This window comes from Triticum dicoccoides, chromosome 1A, assembly GCF_002162155.2.
Source record: "Triticum dicoccoides isolate Atlit2015 ecotype Zavitan chromosome 1A, WEW_v2.0, whole genome shotgun sequence".
In the NCBI taxonomy this organism is placed as follows: Eukaryota; Viridiplantae; Streptophyta; class Magnoliopsida; order Poales; family Poaceae; genus Triticum; species Triticum dicoccoides.
Genome location: NC_041380.1, coordinates 484,399,341 through 484,421,497, shown reverse-complemented (window position 1 = coordinate 484,421,497; position 22,157 = coordinate 484,399,341).

The following is a 22,157-nucleotide window of genomic DNA, read 5'->3' as shown; positions in this document are numbered from 1 at the left end:
TCTTCAAAGGTAACAAGCGTTGGATCCACTCAGGATCAATCTCTTCAGTGATGCTGAATAACTTGGGGTTTGTAGGTGTTTGGGTTTTTGATTTTTCCTCACTTGATGATTTTCGCTCAAAGTCCTCGGAGGATGGGTTGCTCTCCAATGACAAGTGTCGGTTTCTCTCGGAGCAGCCAACCAGCTAGTGGTTGTAGGGGGCGGCTATTTATAGCCTAGGGATCAGCCCGACATGATAAGACATAAATGCCCTTCAATGATATGACCGTTAGGTGGATAGATATTTTGGAACAGCTAGCGCATAGCACAGCAACAGTCGGAATTTTGAGTAGCAAAATCCTCAGGGCTATCATGTTCCTCACTGTGTAGGCAATTTGCACTGGCGAATTCCTAACTCCTCAGTCAGGACAAATTCCTCAGAGACCAGAAGAACTTCGTCTCTGTCACTGAAGAAATTGACTGAACTGTATGAGATTTCGAATGACTTCACTCGAAGGGATTGGTAGATGTAGGATTTTGAGTTGAGCATCACATGGAAATTTTTCCTTAGTATTTCCTCGACCCCCTTTAACAGTACGGTGTTTCCTATGACTCAAGAACGAGAAAAACAAAACTATGAAAACAAAAGTCTTCAAGCTTCATATTCCTCGCATGAATATCAAGTCTTCACGGACACACCAATTTCTTCACTTTCAAAGTCTTCATGAAAGTCTTCAGAAATACCAAAATCTTCAGTCGAAGATATTCATTTTTAGGGGTCGACTTTTCTTGTAAATATCAAACTCCTCATAGACTTATAGACCTGTGTACAGTCACACACGGATTAGTCCCTTAACCTATAAGTCTTCAATACACCAAAATCACTAAGGGGCACTAGATGCACTTACACAAACCATTTTCATTGGGTACATAACCATAGAAGGTCGTATTCATGTTAACAAAATAACAATTATTCTCTAACTTAATGAATAACTGTATTGCAATAAACATGATCAAATCATATTCATGCTCAATGCAAACACCAAATAACACTTATCTAGGTTCAACACTAATCCCGAAAGTGTAGGGAGTGTACGATGATGATCATATCAATCTTGGAACCACTTCCAACACACATCATCACTTCACCCTTAACTAGTCTCTGTTCATTCTGCAACTCCCGTTTTGAGTTACTACTCTTAGCAACTGCACCAGTATGAAATACCGAGGGGTTGCTATAAACACTAGTAAAGTACACATCAATAACATGTATATCAAATATAGCATTTTTTCACTTTGCCATCCTTCGTATCCGCTAAATACTTGGGGCAGTTCCGCCTCCAGTGACCAGTCCCTTTGTAGTAGAAGCACTAAGTCTCATGCTTAGGTCCAGACTTGGGCTTCTTCACTTGAGCAGAAACTTGCTTCCTGTTCTTCTTGAAGTACCCTTTCTTTCCCTTTGCCCTTTTCACGAAACTAGTGGTCTTGTTAATCATCAACACTTGATGCTCTTTCTTGATTTCTACCTTCATCGATTCATCATAATGAAAAGCTCGGGAATCATTTTCGTCATCCCTTGCATACTATAGTTCATCACGAAGTTCTACTAACTTGGTGATTGTGACTAGAGAATTCTGTCAATCACTATTTTATCTGGAAGATTAACTCCCACTTGATTCAAGCGATTATAGTACCCAGACAATCTGAGCACATGCTCACTGCTTGAGCTATTCTCCTCCATCTTTTAGCTATAGAACTTGTTGGAGACTTCTTATCTCTCAACTTGGGTATTTGCTTGAAATATTAACTTCAACTCCTGAAACATCTCATATGGTTCATGGCATTCAAAACGTCTTTGAAGTCCCGATTCTAAGTTGTTTAAGCATGGTGCACTAAACTATCAAGTAGTCATCATATTGAGCTAGCCAAACGTTCATAACATCTGCATCTGCTCTTGCAATAGGTTTGTCACCTAGCGGTGCATCAAGGACATAATTCTTCTGTGCAGCAATGAGGAAAAACCTCAGATCACGGATCCAATCCGCATCATTGCTACTAACATCTTTCAACTTAGTTTTCTGTAGGAACATATCAAAAATAAAACAGGGGAGCTAAACGCGAGCTATTGATCTACAACATAGATATGCTAATACTACTAGGACTAAGTTCATGATAAATTTAAGTTCAATTAATCATATTATTAAAGAACTCCCACTTAGATAGACATCCCTCTTATCCTCTAAGTGATCACGTGATCCAAATCAACTAAACCATGTCCGATCATCACGTGAGATGGAGTAGTTTCAATGGTGAACATCACTATGTTTATCATATCTACTATATGATTCATGCTCGACCTTTCGGTCTCAGCGTTCCGAGGCCATATCTGTTATATGCAAGGCTCGTCAAGTTTAACCTGAGTATTCTGCGTGTGCAACTGTTTTGCATCCGTTGTATTTGAACGTAGAGCCTATCACACCCGATCATCACGTGGTGTCTCAGCACAAAGAACTTTCGCAATGGTGCATACTCAGGGAGAACACTAGTACCTCGATAATTAGTGATAGATCATCTGACAAAGCTACCGTCGAACTAAGCAAAATAATATGTATAAAAGATAAACATCAACCGCCTATAATGTGTTTAACATGGAAGATATCGCCATCTCTTAGTTGTTATGTTGACAATGAAAGTATATCGCTCAAAATACAATTTATCTCTATTTCAAAACCGAGATCTGGCACCTCTACAAATCCCTGCTTCCCTCTGCGAAGGACCTATCCATTTACTTTTATGTTGAGTCATCACCCTCTTATTAAAAAGCACTAGCTGGAGAGCACAGCTGTCATTTGCATTCATCACTGTTAGTTTATGTTCGGTATGACTATGATTGGATCTCTTTTACCATGAATTACAATGTCTAGTCAGTCCTTGATCTTTAAAGGTGCTCTACATTTATGTTTTGCTGTGTCAGAAAGGGCTAGTGAGATACCATGAAGTTATATCATATTATGATTGTTTTGAGAAAGTGTTGTCATCCGAGATTTATTATTATGGCTTGCTAGTTGATTATGTTATTGATGTGAATAATTGTGAGACCTAAGAATTATTGAAAATGTGGTTAGTTATGATCTATGCTGAAAACTCGAATGCTGGCTTGACATAGTTACAACAACAAGAGCAAACAGAGTTTGTAAAAGTTTTTCTTTCTTTCTTTCAGTTTGTCAACTGAATTGCTTGAGGACAAGCAAGGGTTTAAGCTTGGGGGAGTTGATACGTCTCTGTCGTATCTACTTTTCCAAACACTTTTGCCCTTGTTTTGGACTCTAACTTGTATGATTTGAATGGAACTAACCTGGACTGACGCTGTTTTCAGCAGAATTGCCATGGTGTTGTTTTATGTGCAGAAAACAAATATTCTCGGAATGACCTGAAACTCCACGGAACATCTTAGAAAAAACAATAAAAAATCCTCGCCAAAGATGAAGACCAGGGGGCCCACACCCTTCTCACGAGGGTGGGGGCGCCCCCCTAGGGCGCGCCCCCTACCTCGTGGGCCCCCTGGATGCCCTTCGATGCCAACTCCAACTCTATATATTTGCTTTCGGAGAGAAAAAAATTAGAGAGAAGAAATCATCACGTTTTACGATACGGAGCCATCGCCAAGCCCTAAAACCTCTTGGGAGGGCTGATCTGGAGTCCGTTTGGGGCTCCGGAGAGGGGGATTCGTTGCCGTCGTCATCATCAACCATCCTCCATCACCAATTTCATGATGCTCACCGCCGTGCGTGAGTAATTCCATCGTAGGCTTGCTGGACGGTGATGGGTGGGATGAGATTTATCATGTAATCGAGTTAGTTTTGTTAGGGTTTGATCCCTAGTATCCATTATATTCTGAGATTGATGTTGTTGTGACTTTGCTATGCTTAATGCTTGTCACTAGGGCCCGAGTGCCATGATTTCAGATCTGAACCTATTATGTTTTCATGAATATATGTGAGTTCTTGATCCTATCTTGCAAGTCTATAGTCACCTACTATGTGTTATGATCCGGCAACCCCGAAGTGACAATAATCGGGACCACTCCCGGTGATGACCATAGTTTGAGGAGTTCATGTATTCACTATGTGCTAATGCTTTGTTCCAGTTCTCTATTAAAAGGAGGCCTTAATATCCCTTAGTTTCCAATAGAACCCCGCTGCCACGGGAGGGTAGGACAAAAGATGTCATGCAAGTTCTTTTCCATAAGCACGTATGACTATATACGGAATACATGCCTACATTACATTGATGAATTGGAGCTAGTTCTGTGTCACCCTATGTTATGATTGTTACATGATGAACCGCATCTGGCATAATTATCCATCACTGATCCGGTGCCTACGAGTTTTCCATATACTGGTTTACATTTATTTACTTTCCCGCTGCTACTGTTACAATCACTACAAAATACCAAAAACATTACTTTTGCTATCTTTACTTATGTTGCTGCTACCACCACTATCATATTACTTTGCTACTAAACACTTTGCTGCATATACTAAGTTTCCAGGTGTGGTTGAGTTGACAACTCAGCTGCTAATACTTGAGAATATTCTTTGGCTCCCCTTGTGTCGAATCAATAAATTTGGGTTGAATACTCTACCCTCAAAAGCTGTTGCGATCCCCTATACTTGTGGGTTATCAATGAGTATGAGAAACCAATTTCAACTCTTAGAACATCTTACATGCTCCATGGCGTTCAAAACATTTTTGATGTCCCGGTTCTAAGCCGTAAAGCATGGTGCACTAAACTATCAAGTAGTCATCATACCGAGCTTGTCAAACATTCATAACATCTGCATCTGCTCCTGCAATAGGTCTGTCACCTAGCGGTGCATCAAGGACATAATTCTTCTGTATAGCTATGAGGATAATCCTCAGATCACAGAGCTAGTCCGCATCATTGCTACTAACATCTTTCAACATAATTTTATCTAGGAACATATCAAAAATAAACAGGGAGCTACATCACAAGCTATTGATCTACAACATAGATATGCAAATACTATCAGGACTAAGTTTATGATAAATTAAAGTTCAATTAATCATATTACTTAAGAACTCCCACTTAGATAGACATCCCTCTAATCATCTAAGTGATCACGTGATCCATATCAACTAAACCATGTCCGATCATCACGTGAGATGGAGTAGTTTTCAATGATGAACATCACTATGTTGATCATATCTACTATATGATTCACGCTCGACCTTTTGGTCTCTAGTGTTCTGAGGCCATATCTGCATATGCTAGGCTCGTCAAGTTTAATCCGAGTATTCCGTGTGTGCAAAACTGGCTTGCACTCATTGTATGCGAACGTAGAGCTTATCACACCCGATCATCACATGGTGTCTTAGCACGAAGAACTGTCGCAACGGTGCATACTCAGGGAGAACACTTATACCTTGAAATTTAGTGAGAGATCATATTATAATGCTACCGCCGAACTAAGCAAAATAAGATGCATAAAGGATAAACATCATATGCAATCAAAATATGTGACATGATATGGCCATCATCATCTTGTGCTTTTGATCTCCATCTCCAAAGTACCATCATGATCTCTATCGTCACCGGCATGACACCATGATCTCCATCATCTTGATCTCTATCAATGTGTAGTCATATGGTCGTCTCGCCAGCTATTGCTTTTGCAACTATTGCTATCGCATAGCGATAAAGTAAAGCAATTGTATGACGCTTGCATCTAATGCAATAAAGAGACAACCATAAGGCTTCTGTCAGTTGCCGATAACTTCAACAAAACATGATCATCTTATACAACAACTTATATCTCATCCGTCTTGACCATATCACATCACAACATGCCCTGCAAAAACAAGTTAGACGTCCTCTACTTTGTTGTTGCAAGTTTTACGTGGCTGCTACAGGCTGAGCAAGAACCGTTCTTACCTACGCATCAAAACCACAACGATAGTTTGTCAAGTTAGTGATGTTTTAACCTTCTCAAGGACCGGGCATAGCCACACTTGGTTCAACTAAAGTTGGAGAAACTGACACCCGCTAGTCACCTGTATGCATAGCATGACAGTAAAACCAGTCTCACGTAAGCGTACGCGTAATGTCGGTCCGGGCCGCTTCATCCAACAATACCGCCGAACCAAAGTGTGACATGCTGGTAAGCAGTATGACTTATATCGCCCACAACTCACTTGTGTTCTACTCGTGCATATTACATCAACGCATAAAACCTGGCTCTGATACCACTATTGGGGAACGTAGTAATCTCGTAAATTTCCTACGCACACGCAAGATCATGGTGATGCATAGCAATGAGAGGGGAGAGTGTTGTCCACGTACCCTCGTAGACCGAAAGCGGAAGCGTTAGCACAACACGGTTGATGTAGTCGTACGTCTTCACGATCCGAACGATCAAGTACCGAACGCACAGCACCTCCGAGTTCAACACACGTTCAACTCGATGACGTCCCTCAAACTCCGATCTAGCCGAGTGTTGAGGGAGAATTTCGTCACCACGACGGCGTGGTGACGATGATGATGTTCTACCGACGCAGGGCTTCGCCTAAGCACCACTACGATATGATCGAGGTGGATTATCGTGGAGGGGGGCACCGCACACGGCTAAGAGATCAAGAGATCAATCGCTGTGTCTATGGGGTGCCCCTGGCCACGTATATAAAAGAGTGGAGGAGGGGGAGAGGGCCAGCCCCTATGGCGCGCCCTGGAGGAGTCCTACTCCCGATGATTCCTCCCCTTCCAAGTTGTAGGAGTAGGAGTCAAGGAAACGGAAGAGGGAAGAGAAGGAAGGAGGGGGCGCAGCCCCTCGCCTAGTCCAATTTGGACTAGGCATTGGGGGGCGCGCAGCCTCTCCTCTCTCTTTCCTCTAAAGCCCAATAAGGCCCATATACTCCTCGGTGAATTCCCGTAACTCTTCGGTACTCCGAATAATACCCAAATCACTCGGAACCTTTCCGATGTCCGAATATAGTCGTCCAATATATCGATCTTTACGTCTCGACCATTTCGAGACTCCTCGTCATGTCCCCGATCTCATCTGGGACTCCGAGCTACCTTCGGTACATCAAAAACACATAATCTCATAATATAACCGTCATCGAACTTTAAGCGTGCGGACCCTACGGGTTCGAGAACAATGTAGACATGACCGAGACACGTTTCCGGTCAATAACCAATAGCGGAACCTAGATGCTCATATTGGCTCCCACATATTCTACGAAGATCTTTATCGGTCAAACAGCATAACAACATACATTGTTCCCTTTGTCATCGGTATGTTACTTGCCCGAGATTTGATCGTCGGTATCTCAATACCTAGTTCAATCTCGTTACCGGCAAGTCTCTTTACTCGTTTCGTAATACATCATCCCGCAACTAACTCATTAGTTGCAATGCTTGCAAGGCTTATAGTGATGTGCATTACCGAGTGGGCCCAGAGATACCTCTCCGACAACCGAAGTGACAAATCCTAATCTCGAAATACGCCAACCCAACAAGTACCTTTGGAGACACATGTAGAGCGCCTTTATAATCACCCAGTTACGTTGTGATGTTTGGTAGCACACAAAGTGTTCCTCCGGTAAACGGGAGTTGCATAATCTCATAGTCATAGGAACATGTATAAGTCATGAAGAAAGCAATAGCAACAAACTAAATGATCAAGTGCTAAGCTAATGGAATGGGTCAAGTCAATAACATCTTTCTCCTAATGATGTGATCCCGTTAATCAAATGACAACTCATGTCTATGGCTAGGAAACATAACCATCTTTGATCAACGAGCTAGTCAAGTAGAGGCATACTAGTGACACTCTGTTTGTCTATGTATTCACACAAGTATTATGTTTCCGGTTAATACAATTCTAGCATGAATAATAAACATTTATCATGATATAAGGAAATAAATTATAACTTTATTATTGCCTCTAGGGCATATTTCCTTCAAGTAACACCCTTTCAATTACTTTCGTTTAGCCTCATGTTCTTCGATGTGTATATGTTGTAGTTTCTGTTTTTCTTAGCCTCGTGTTCTTCATGTGTAATGAGAAGAGTCTTAATCGTCCTAGTACTTTCGCTTTTAGCTTGATGTAGGAAGTGGGTGTTCTCACCTTGTAGTCTGTTTTTATATTTTTCCTTTTGAATTCACTTCTCCAAGTCCTGTTTATCTGGCTTCTACTAAATGGATCTGGGTTGCTTTGAGTATTGATCTAAAAAAGAAGTAACTTCATGTCAGGATGCAGTTCCTGCGAGGAGGGAAGTATGGTCAACCTCGAGATCATGTTTCCAAAATGAGGATGGATTACACACAAGGTGCCAGTTCCCTAATGATGCTGGATTAGACACAAGGTGCAAATTCCCAGATGATGTTGGATTACACACAAGCCAGGTGGAGTCGTCAACTGTCCGTGTCCTCGTGGCTCTAGTAAAGGATGAAAGAAAGCGTGCAGCAGCCCTTGAGAATATAGGTGAGTTCCTGAAGAAGCAAAAAGAGCAATCAAATGCTCTCTTCACCCAAGCCAAAGAAGAGATGGAAGAAGCCAGGAAGAAGCTAGCAGAGGACAAAACTGTTGTCAATACAAATTTTCCTTCATAATAGCTAGGTTAAAATGTTTATCCAGTTAGCATGCCTGTTTGTGATGTCCGTGCATCTACTGATGTGGCACAAAATAATTTTTTTAGGGTCATGTAATAAAAGCAATTACTTTCCAAACAATAACAGACGAAGCATTGGACATGGTATAGTTCACGCGCAAGCCCAACATTCCAAGTTCAACTTCCACATCAAACTCATGTTCACAGATATATGCACATTCATAGATAATGTCCACAACCATGATTCACTTCAAAGCCAAAAAATGTGACGAGAGTTATAAATAAAGAAAAACCTCTAGTTCCTGCTACCAGTGTGAGCACAACAAGTCAAGACCATGCGTAATTAACTATATTTTGATCATTTTTTGCGTTCTAAAATGCCGGCCGGCTCATGAAAGGACGTGTTGCCGGCACACGCGCGGCTTCAATGGAGGCAGGCGGGCAGTCTGAAGTCGGTTGCATGCGGCGAGGAGGCGTGTTCAGTCGGCCCTGTAGCGAGTGGGGCCCTCTTGGCCGGCGCGTCGGTTCAATGTCTGCGTTATGAGAGGTCGCATCCGTGTCAAAGCAATCACTCCCTCCAGTCGTTTTTTGTTCAGGTATAACAAAATCTCGTTTTCCATTCACATTTTACAAGTAAAATTCGTGGACAAACTTTGACCCAAAATACGATGGGGACTAGTAAACCAGTGTGGAGGTAGTAGTTTTTTATCAAAGAAGGGTTTCCCCTTCCGATTTTCATTACTGAAAACCAACATCTAAACCATAGTATTTGCCCTAGAACTACCAGGTTCAACATCTCGCAACATAAACCCATACAACCATATGCCAAGGAGGTAGTAGTAGTTATGAATTCCATTTTCGCTCCATACCAATCGTTCTAAAAACTACTTAAGTACTTATAACGTGCCCTTGAAAATCGGAACTCTTACCCCGCTAAAAAATGATATTTAAACGTGGCTACTCAATGTGTGGCAACTGGCGAGCCACCACCTCCAGGTCGTTCACCTGTGGTCCCGACCATCAACTCCTACGGATAAAATTATCACGCGAGCTAACTATTCCTACAAAGGTGCACTCCACCACGTACCCAGTACCCGCGCATGCAGGAATCGTGCACCTAGGGTTTTAGGGTTTATTTATTAACGGTGCCTTTACGTAACTCTCATATGTGCGAGACAGCGAGAGACTGACTGTGTGCGTGCACCTCTTCTCTTCGTATATGTACTCCACTATTTGTCTGGTGTCCAAAAAATTATACAGTAGTAATACCTACTAGCAATGTGCCAATGCGTTACCACACGATCAAAGTAGATTAATACATATTCACCGATTTGATAGAAAAAGAATCTAGTTTTGAAATACATGTATCACTAAAAATATCTTATGTTTCACTCAAAATATATTCCTTTGGCGGTTTTGATGAGATAAGGGAGGAATGTTGTTGGTTTCAAGATTTGAGAAGTGGTATATCTCTAATTTCTATTCTTACTAGCAAGATGCCCATGCGTTGCACGGAACATCAAGATCTTGTGGGAGAAAAGGATGAATGAGGGAAGGCCTTATCTGCAAATGTGGAGAGGAGTGCGGGTAAATTGCCATATTTTCCTTCCTATCCGTTAGATATAGATCGGACATCCTATATTGTAGGATGGCAGACTATGCTTTTTATAAGAGTAGGATAAAAAACATAGTTGGTGATGATGATGTGCCTGCCATCCTGCAATATAGGCCGTCCGATTTATATCTGACGGATAGGAAGGAAACTATGGCAATTTTGCAAAAAGATACCCACACCCCTCTCCACATTTGCAAATAAGGCCTTCCCGTATTCATCCTTTTATCCCACAAGATAAACTACTCATACAAATGCATCTTGATGTTCCGTGCAACTCATGTTCATCTTGCTAGTTGTTGCAAAAAGCCCATGTGTGTGTGTTGTGTGTGTGAGAGAGAGGGAGAGAGGAGGAGGAGGGAGTGCATGTGTGACAAAGACAGAAAGAGTGTGTGTGCGAGAGGTATCAGATTAAAATGAGGCGATAGTATGTGTGTGTGTGTGTGTGCATGATCGAGAGGGCATGTCTCAAGAAGGGACGAAAAATCTACATAGATACAAGGAGCGCGAGAGAGACATGTACGCGATAGTGGAAGCACGAGTGTGCGTGTGTATAAACCTATCTGGAGGCTAGTCGATCAATGATGTGAGAGAAATATGAGTCGGGGGTGCGAAAGCGAGAGTTTTGTGGGTGTGAGAAAGAGACGATAGTCGAGAAGGGGAGTGGAAGCAGGAGCGGTGTGTGTGAGAGAGAGCGGGGGGAGTTTGTCTGATCGGTAAACAAATGAATAATGTCAGTTTTATAACTGGGATGGAGACTGAAAGGAGACCGCAACAAATGTTGTGTTTGAAAGAGAGAGTAATTTTAGTGGTTTGAGTCATATCTAGAGACATATAGGGTGTGTGAGAGAACCCCATAGAGAGAAAGACAAAGTGAAAGACGAGTGAGACTGTGTGTGTGGCGGTGAAAAAGAAAGCTTAGGTACCTAGTGATACCAGAGAACGGTAGAGACGTGAGAGCTAATGCAAACCGTGTAATGTATAATGATAGGGAGAGTGTGACACTTCTCAAGGGAGACGTCGAGAGATCATGTTGGCGAAGAAAGGGGAAACATGAAGTAAGTGTATGGGTGAGCTGGAGAAAAGAGAATGATAGCTACATGAAGGAGCATGCGAGAGAGATGGGCGTGAAAGGAGTCAACATAAAAGGGATTCAAATATTTGAATTTGAGATGATGATACATGTAATTCATACTCGAACCAAAATTGATCTATCAAACATGCATACTCATATGAATTCACACACATCTATGTTATTTAATATGTAGATATTACTGATCCATACATTTTAGTAGAACATAATTTGGTTTAATTTTTTTTGAATTCAACCTTATGATTTTGAGATCATTGTATTTGTAAATCATATTTTATACATATAAAGGAGCAGAATTCTTTGTTGTGCTTTTGAAAGTATATACAAAAAATGATGTATATAGAATTTTATTCCAATCGCAAATGGATCCTGCCCGAACAAAAATAGAATACAAACTAGATTCGAATTGAATTGGCACGGTAAACGTGCACTCTTGCTCTGCAAAAGTTTGAACGAAGCGGGGAAAGTCACAGAAACCGCCCGAAACCAAAATCTGTGAGATGGAAATTACTGCCTATCCCTGACACACAAATCCTATCGGCCCAATTTCTATTGGTTTTGATAGGGGTAGGTTTGTAATTTCACTCAAACGTGACATAACCGCCTCTCACCCAGATTCATACACGGTGGGCGCCAAAACACAGTGTCTCCTCGGTCGAAATCGACTCCCTCCCCGATTCATACACGGTGGGCGCCAAAAACAAACTCTCGTCGGCAAATATTCGATGTATGCGAGATTACCGTCCTATCCCCAACCGAATAATATTGTTGTGATGTAGAAAATTTTAAACGGGGGCTATGTTTGTAAATTTCCTGGCATTTGAGACAAGCGCGCCCTGAAGACATGGTTCCCCCTTCCTCTCTCCCTCCGTTTCCCCATTCATACTCCGTGGGAGCCAAAACACCCTCTCCATCCCAGCCTCCTCCGTCCGCCACCCCATCCACCGCCGTCCTCCTCCACCATACCGGAGCTGATACCCCGACGCAGTCGTCCATTACAAGAGATCGACCTCTCTCATCCACGGCTTCGGACCGGGATCCTTGCATCTCGTCCTCTCGCTTCATCCCCGCCATCGTCCATCTTGGCGGTGCCGCTCCTACGATCGTCTCGTCCACCACACCATGCCGCCACCGTCTACCCTCGTAGATCTGCTTCCACGCCGCTGACAGCCATCGCTACCATAGTGCCGTCAAATTCTCAGCATATGCATACACGGCGCCGCACTAGAGGCGGTACTCTTTCGTATCTGCTCAACTTATTTATTGCAGCAAGGAAATAGATCGCCACTGCTTTACTCTAATTTATTGTACATCACTTACTTGCTAGTTGAAAGAAAACATTGGTTGCAAAGTTACCTTTATCCGGTTTGCACCTTCAGATCCGCCATGGCACACTAAACACTATACTTGCAATGCTTATGGTTTTCCCCTTTTATATTCCACACTAGTTAAATGATAGTAGACTAAATTTTAAAATTGGGTCAGTCGATTTTTTAGAGCTCGCCGGAGTTCGCCGGTGCAAAGGAAGGGGCTCGGGTGGGGGACAGTGGTTGTGGGGGCAGTGGTGGGGCCTCGCCGAACGAAGAAAACTCGACGCGATTGGGTGTGGGGGGTGGGGGTGGCGGAGGAACACAGGCGGTGGGGGCCGGTGGTTCGGCCGTCGGCCCGTGCGGTGTTATGTATGGGAAGAATTGGAGACGAGGAAGAAGAAGGGTTAGGAGGCGTAGGATCTTCATCCAACCGCCTGAAATGGTCGACTGATCCAAATGACAGAAGTAACATGACTTGCATGCAGACATGCCTTTATATTCCGTACCATCATCATACCTATTTAGCCTTGCTCCTGAATCCATCAAGCTAAACAACGTGCCACTCATAATTCCAAACTTGTTGCTCAAATACGAATCTGATATGATGCTGATATTACTAAAACAGATAATGTTTAATTGGTCAGCTAATATTCCTACTTTACTTTCGAAAAGCACGTGCACCACATATAGAGAGACGGCAGGGAGTTGCATTCTTAATGCGCTCTGGTTCATCATGTGTGAGCACTGCGCAACGAACATTTTATTATCCAAAATCTGCTTGCTCTTCTTTAGCATGTTCCTCACTACTCTCTCCATTCCTAAATACAAGTCTTTTTATAGATTCCACCATGGACTACATATGGAGCAAAATGAGTGAGTCTACACTCTAAAATGTATATGTATACATCTGTATGTGATCCATAGTGGAAATCTCTACAAAGACTTATATTTTGGAACGGAGGGAGTATGATAGTAGTACAATATGTTCCTTGTAGTGAAGATGAGCAGGGACATTTGCAGTGTAGAGGTCTATACGGTCGGTTGTGATGGACACTTTGAACTCTTCGGGCCTCTTTGATTCGTAGGATTTTGTAAACATAGGAATAGGATTTGTAGTGGCTTGCCCACTTGAATCCTATAAGATTAGCAAGGAAATGTGGGGAGTTGTGTCGCCTTTGAGAGTTACACTAATATTAACAGTACCGCACCTTCAGTTGAAGAGAGCTAGTATCCAAAGCCTTTCTAGTCGTACCGACAATACTAGCACATATATTCCAGCAAGTTCCACTTTGATGACTTTACTTCTGATGCTTACGGTTTTGATGTTATATCTACACTATGATTTGTGTAGCTGTTATGTGTCAGCACTAGCAGCAGTCCACTCTTGAAGCTAAACAACACATCAATCATAAGTCCAAAGCTTACTTCTTCAAATACGGATTTTGATATGATACTGATATTAGTAAACAGACACACATTTAATTGCTCAGTTAATGCTCCCACTTGATTTTCCAAATGCATGTGGCCACTATAGAGAGATAGCATGGAATTGCATTTCTTTGGGCGTTGTGATTCATCATGAGTGGGCAACCAACATTGTATGCAATGAAGCGGAACCTCAAGAATATGCTTCCTCTTCTGTCCTTTAACAAGTTTCTCTTTTGTTATTCTGTATTTAGTACATACAGTATGTTCCTTGTCCGGAAGGGGCGCAGGGACATTTGCAGTCAATAGTTGATAGAGCTGGCCTGTACGTGATCGATAGGCTTTCAATTAGTAGCGGCAATTCAACACCGTATTTTCTAGCTGGTTCCACTTTCCCGATTTATATATCGTGGTTATGGTGTACCCCTTTTATGTACACTACGATCTGCCTAGTTGTTGTGTGCTCTTGTTATCATGGTTTGGCAATAAACTCTCTATACAATATATTATGAACCTATCATCTGCCAACTATCCTTACTTCTTGTCGTGGTTTTGTCACGGCAGATGTCCTAGAGAAAGGACTTAGTCGTGGAGCCATCACGACGGGTTAGCTTGAAGGGGTTAAAGCAGACACAAGGACGCAAGAGAGTTTATACTAGTTCGGCCCCTTCGAGGAAGGTAAAGCCTACGTCTAGTTGTGATGGAATTGATGGGGTTTCGATGACTAGGGAGCAAACAAGCTTCGCCTATGTCTCGAGTTGTTGTCTGTTGTCCTTGAACCACCACCGGGTCATCCCCTTATATACATGGGTGACGCCTGCCAATTCAGAGAGTCCCAACACCGGTTCATACTCGTATCCAGGTTGGTCTCTCCTTGTTCCTAACTTATATTACAAGTATATGCACAAAGCTGATGTACGGCTACAGGTTGTAAACTGACTACGGGCCCTGGGCCTTTATCTGCCTCTTTGGGCTTTAACACCTGTGAACTACTGATGGAGTTAATCCGGCCCAGGTAGGCTGGTTTGCCCAGTAGTAATATCCCCAACATTAGGCCCCAGATTGATTTGAACAGGTTCATGTCAATCCTTAGCAAAAATCTTCGTCTTCAACATCTTCTTGCAGTTGTTGAACCGCCGTGACGTCATCTTCTCTGTTTGCTATAAACCGGCGTGACATCATCTGTCATAAAGAAAACATCCATGATATCTTCTTGTTTAATAGATTCGTAATGACCGAGGTGACCGCCCTACTTCCAAAATCTGCGGTCCCTTGATTCCCGCGCCTAACGCATGTCCTTTGCCTTATAAGTAGGCCCGAAGGGTCATTTCTTTTCTTCCCTTCGTGCCCTTCCTCTTTGTCTTCCTCGCATCGCCAGTCTCAGAGCTCCGCCGCCGCCGTCGTCTTCTGCATCACCCTTGGCCGCTGCATCAACTTGAACGCGCCAAAAAGCCGCGGCGACCTTCCGTGTTTTCCTCAGCTCTGGTAGGTCTTCTGTTCTTCTCAACATAGATCTGATCTAGGGCTTCGTGTTCTTGCGGTGTTCATCACTTGTTCATACTCATGTACTAGCTCCTGGATGCACATGTAAACCCTTGCTTTGTGTAGCGGTAACTTTCAGTATCCGCCGCTAGTTTCCTGCCCAAAACCATAGATCTCACATATACTTCTGCTCATTGATTCAATACTGTTCTGCTTTGATCTTCGACTATTTTTCTTATTTTCTGAACTTGCTTCAGATCCAATGCCGTAATAAGATCTTGTGAAACCTGTTTCTGCATACTTAACCATCCACAATCTCAATTGCTTCAATGTTTAGGTCAGGCGGTTTAACCTTATAGAAAATTTTCCAAACCGGTATATGCCATTAGTGCCCTTGTTGAACCGCCAGATGTAGGTTGCTTCATGAAACTCCGGTTTAGATAGGGCTGTTTCCGGTTTAACATTGTACATACCAGTGCATTTTAATCAATGCATTATTGAACCGGGATCTTTTACCTTGTAGATTCCGTCATGGCCAAGCAAGTGTATGAGTGCAATTGGGTTCCTTCTCGTGTCACACAGGCTAAACTGGACGATTTAGTCCTGATTGGTGCTTTAGGCAGTAAGGATACAGTCCATTGGACGGCTCCTGGCAAAGAATGCCCTCCCTCACTTCGAGAAGGAGAGATTGTTGTTTTCATAGATCACTTAGCCCGGGGCTTTAAGCCGCCCGGTTCTAAATTTTACCGGGATGTCTTAGCCGATTTCGAGCTCCATCCACAAGATACTGGCCCCAACTCTGTTACAAATATGTGTCACTTCCAAGTGCTCTGTGAAGCGTTCTTTCAAGAGGAGCCCACAGTGGAACTGTTCAGAGACCTATTCCATCTAAACCGTCATACTGAATTTACTGACGGCTCCAATACGGAGTTGGGTGGTGTGGCGATTCAGAAAAGGAAAGAGGTCACATACCCTCACGCAAAACTGCATAGCCACCCCAATGAATGGAATCAGACATGGTTCTACTGCAAAGACACCTCCCCTGCTGGTGAGAATCCCTTGCCTGGCTTTCAACCGGAGCGGCTCAGCAACACACACCCTTCTCCACAAAGATTGACTGCACAGGAGAGAAGTAAATATGCTCCTTAGCTATCAAAGCTCAGAGCTTTTATGGCCAACGGTTTAACAGGGGTTGACCTTGCTCGCTGTTGGATATCATGGAGCATACTGCCTCTTAGTCTGTGCTCCGGTTTGATGTGCCAGTATACTGATCGTGTTGATGACCCACTGCGACACTCAAGACTCCAGCTCTCTGGTGAAGAAATCACAGAGGCTGTGCGTAAGATACTGAATGAACCGGAACACATCTGCGCTAGAACCGGCCTGCTTCCCTTCTGTGCCACCAAAAAACCGCCAGCTGTAAGACTTTGAATTTTCCCTTTACTGAATCTGTTATTGATATGTCTGGTCATTGTTTTTAATATCAGTGTCTGCATAATCAGGGCGATGATCCGTTTTGGAGCAAAAAACTGCCGCAGGAGAAGCCAGAAAAACCAGACAAACCGGAAAGAGCAACCCGGCAAAAGACTAAAGCTGTGAAGAAGACTTCCCATAGGAAAAGAACCACCGCCTCTTCTAATCCGGCTCCTGACGATGAGGTTGATAATCCGGATTTTGAGGTAGAGCTTGACTCACTTGGTTTATTTTTCATGCGTCTTATTGATGATGATATTTGTCAGGATGATGTCGAAGCCAGCCACGCGGATGTTGCTGAGGTAATTATTCTCTCTTCCGATTCAGAAACCTTGCCTTCACAAAAAATCCGTCAGGCAAACCGAAAAGTTAAATTTTCTCATCCTCTTGCTTATTTGGATCCTAAACTTCTTATGAAGACCCAACAAAACGAAGCTCGCCGCACCACCCGGCACAGCGGCCAGGTAGTTACCTCCGCCGGTTTACCGAACAGTCCGGTTCGGAAACGCCATTCCGAGGTCTCTAATTTGCTTGTCAGTGCTTGTCCTAAAGCGGGCTGCTTTCGTCAACCTCTTACTCCGTCTGACTCCAATTATCAGGTTACTTCCCACTCATCTTCTCGCGAGTCATCGGCTACTCGGCTCCCACCGCTCAAAACGGTGTTTGGGTAAGCTATACTTATTGCAATGTTTGCAGTATATTGCCTTAGAACATATTCTGTATTTGATTTTGTTATCCTTCTCAGGGCCAAACCTAGGCCAAGCAAGAAGGCCCGCCTGGACAAAGCGGCCGAAGAGGATGTCGTTCTTGAAGCGGACAAGACACCCAACGCTGAAGCGGCTATTCCTGAGGATATTCCCAATGATCCACCGCAACAAGATGATGATCTTATTGCAGAAGAGAGACCTACTGACACCTCAGATCCTACCCATCAGCCTACAGGTTCCATCCGGATTGAAAACTCCACTGGTCCAGCAAAGCCTACTGACAAGCCAACAGCTCCAGTGCAAACCGGCAGTACCAAAGATGATGAGGTTGTCATTACTTGTACTGGCCATACTGAGCCAAACAATCCTGTCGCTTTATCCAAACATTCTACCAAGGAAGAACTTGCTGCCTTTGGTAAAGGCAAGTGGAACACTGATCTGATGACTTACGCTGCTCTGAACGCCCAAGATATCCATTCCGGCTATCTGAACTGGCTGTATACCAGCCGTGACTATGAAGCCGGTCTAGTCAACATGATGAAAGACAAATATGAGGTAATTTCCATATGCTCCTTCTTGCTTGTATGCTTCCATTCCTGACTCTCCTAGCCCCCAAGGGCCGGTTTGGAATATTCTTTCAAACCGGGACTTAAATAATATAAATCTTGTTGCTTTGAAATTTGCTGATGTAGCCCCCAAGGGCCGGTTCAACTTTAGCGTAGTTAAACCGGTACTTTAAGTAATTGAAACTGTCGTATCAGAATATATATGATCAAATAGCCATTAGCCCCCAAGTGCCAAGTTGAATACTTGTATTGATCTTGGGACTTTGTAAACAATCGAAAGATGAAGGGGTAAATCGGAGGCCGCTTTAGGTCAAATATGCATTAGCCCCCAAGTACTAAGCGTATAACTTGTTATGTGGTTGGTACTTGAATCCTTCTACCAGTTTGCTGAAGCATATATCTGTATGCATGCAGGCGGAGCTGAAGACGAAAGAGAACCAAGTCATCGATCTTCAAGAAGCCCTGAAAACCCAACAAGCTGAAACCTCCAAAGCAAAAGAGGAATTGGCCAGTGCTTTAAGCGCCATGGAACAACTTAAGGAAAACTTCAAAAAGAAACGGGCGGACTGGGCCACTGAGAAATGCGCTTTGATCAAACGAGCAGAGGATGCTGAGGCTGCACTAAAACCAGTGGTAGATGAACTGACCAGCATAAAGCGGCACGTGCATGCCATGACTGCTGCTATCTTTGGTAAGCCAGATTCCTACTGAATTGGCTCTGCCTTCTGACAAAGTCGCCGGCTTATTAACCCTTTACGGTATTTCAGGGACACGCATTGGTCACTTGGGGTCAGATGTACGGAAGAAGCTAAAAGCCGCCTATACATTGGTTGAACAATTATATACTGGTGCCCAGCAGATCATCTGCACTGCCTCTCATAACAAATCGGCGCCTACTTTGATTCAAGATACTCTGATGAAACTGTCGGTGCTTCCTGCCCGGATTGAAGAGCTAAAGAAATCTGCTGCTCGAACTGGCGTAATCAATGCTTTAATCCAGGCAAAAGCCTGGGTGCCGGATTTTGATCCTATTGAAGCGGCTCAGGGCTATCCCAGCTTGAAGGAAGACAGATCAGAATTCGGTGAAGCGGATCTGCGAGCGATAAACCGGGAGGTGCGTCCACTAGCTTGTCAGTTGGCTGAGGAAGCAGACTTGTCTCGTTATCAAGCGCAATATGACAGTCAGAACAAGCGAATAGCTGCGCCAATCCATGAATCGGAAAATCTGATTCCTCCAATCCGTAAGCATACTTACGCTCCTGATATTGACCCATCCTTGCTGATCCACGATGAAGCTGTTTTTCAAGCATTAATGGGAATCGACTGGACAACTGTGGATTTCCAGCCACTGGGTAGGGATACGGAGGCTGAAGCGGCGCAGGACGACCCACAACCATCAGGCCAGGCTGGTGACCAAGCTTGAACCGGACGCCGGTTTAAAACTGTCTCTTCTTCGCGAAAAACAATTATATTATTATGGGCACCATGTTGCCTTGTAATAGGCTAGCTGATACCTTTGATGTTGATATGCCTTCGTGCATAATTTGTTCTTCCTGTGGCAATGAACTTTCCAAAACACTTTCTGAAAAAATTCGTCAAGTGCCACCGCGGTTGTACCATCAGGCGAAATATGATGTCTGCATATATGAAATCAAAACAAAATTTTAAGTATGACCAAATTTTGAGATACATAATACCTGCCGTCATTGAGCGTGAAGTTGGCTTGGCCAATATTGAAGCGGAGTTTTGCAAACCCATACTGTTGGAGGAGATAACAGCTCCTGTATATATATATGACGCTGGTTTACCATGTAAACCGTGCCGGGTTATGATAAACACCGTGTTACTCCATAAGAGGATGTTAACAACACGGATAAAACTGGTCAAATAGCCTCCGGATTGACGTGAACTGTGTTTCGTCAATTGAAAAAAAATTGTCGATTTAAGAAACACAATGAAAAGCAAAAAAAAACCCTTCAAAAAAGTGTGAAGCAAAAGAAAAGTTTTATTGAAGCTGATCAAATGGCGTTACCATGGCTAAACACGACCAAGTTCCCATTAGGTGTAACTATGGTTCTAGTCAGCCAGGTCCCCAGATGAAACCGTGGCATTTATGCCGACCAAATGGCGTGGTCATGGTTCGGGTTCGACCAAGCCCCCAAGTGATTCTGTGGCCTTAGGCCGACCAAGAGGCATGACTGGTTCAGACATGACCAAGTCCCCAAGTGATCTGGTGGCTTTCGCCTATCAAGAGGCATGGTATTGGTTCGGACACGACCAATCCTCCAAGTGATATAACACGATGCTTTTAGCAAAGCGAACTCAAGGGGTAAACCGGAGACCGCTTTAGAGCAACTCCGTGTAACCTCACATGATGTAAAAGAACAGATACCCCGCTTTAGCTGAGGTTCCAGTTTATTATATTTAATCATAATATATACATTGTCGTAATATGTACATAAGTATAGCCAATGGCTCAGGTGTAGTAAGGCCGAAGATGAGCTATATTCCACGGCCTGTTTGTCTCCTCCTCTGATGTACGTGAGTCCTTATGCTCTCGAATATCGATCAGATAGTACGACCCGCTGTGCATATTCTTGCTGACCACGAAAGGCCCCTCCCAATGTGGGGATAGCTTATGCATGTTAGTCTGATCTTGGATGAGCCGAAGCACCAAATCTCCTTCCTGAAAGGTTCTAGTTCTAACCCGGCGACTATGATAACGACTAAGATCCTGCTGGTAAATCGCCGATCGGGCGGCTACGATGTCACGCTCTTCATCCAACCGGTCTAAAGCATCTTGCCGTGCTGTCTTGTTGTCCGCTTCAATATAAGCTGTGACACGAGGTGAATCATGCCCGATATCACTGGGGAGAACTGCCTCCGCTCCATAAACCATGAAGAACGGTGTGTATCATGTTGATCTGTTGGGTGTTGTATTGATACTCCATAACACAGATGGTAATTCTTCTACCCAACAACCCGGCGTTCTCTGCAAAGGAACCATGAGCCAGGGCTTGATGCCTCTCAAGATCTCTTGATTAGCTCTTTCTGCTTGACCATTGGACTGTGGATGTGCCACTGATGAAACGTCGAGCCGGATGTGCTCTTGTTCGCAGAACTCCTTCATAGCATCTTTGGATAAATTGGTACCATTATCTGTGATAATACTGTGCGGAAAAACAAACCGGAAAGTCACCTTTTTGATGAACTGAATCGCCGTGGCCGCATCACACTTGCTAACAGGTTCTGCCTCCACCCACTTTGTAAACTTGTCAACCGCCACCAGGAGGTGGGTCTTCTTATCTTTGGACTTTTTGAAAGGCCCAACCATATCCAGCCCCCAAGTCGCAAACGGCCAAGTAATCGGAATCATTCTCAATTCTTGAGCCGGTACATGAGCGCGCCTTGAAAACCTTTGGCAACCATCACACCGTCTGACCAGATCCTCCGCATCAGCATGAGCAGTTAACCAATAAAAACCATGGCGAAACGCTTTAGCCACCAGAGACTTTGAACCGGCGTGGTGACCACAATCTCCTTCGTGGATCTCACGCAAGATTTCACGGCCTTCTTCAGGAGACACACAACGTTGGAAAGCCCCTGATATACTACAATGATGCAACTCGCCGTTGATGATAGCCATGGACTTGGATCACCGGATTATATGCCTTGCTAGAATTTCATCCTCTGGCAACTCACCCCGGTTCTTGTACGCTAGGTAAGGAAGCGTCCAATCCGGAATAACATGAAGAGCCGCCACCAATCGAGCCTCCGGATCAGGAATAGCCAAATCCTCTTCACTAGGGATCTTGACCGACGGGTTGTGTAGCACATCCAGAAAAACATTTGGTGGGACTGGTTTGCGCTGAGAGC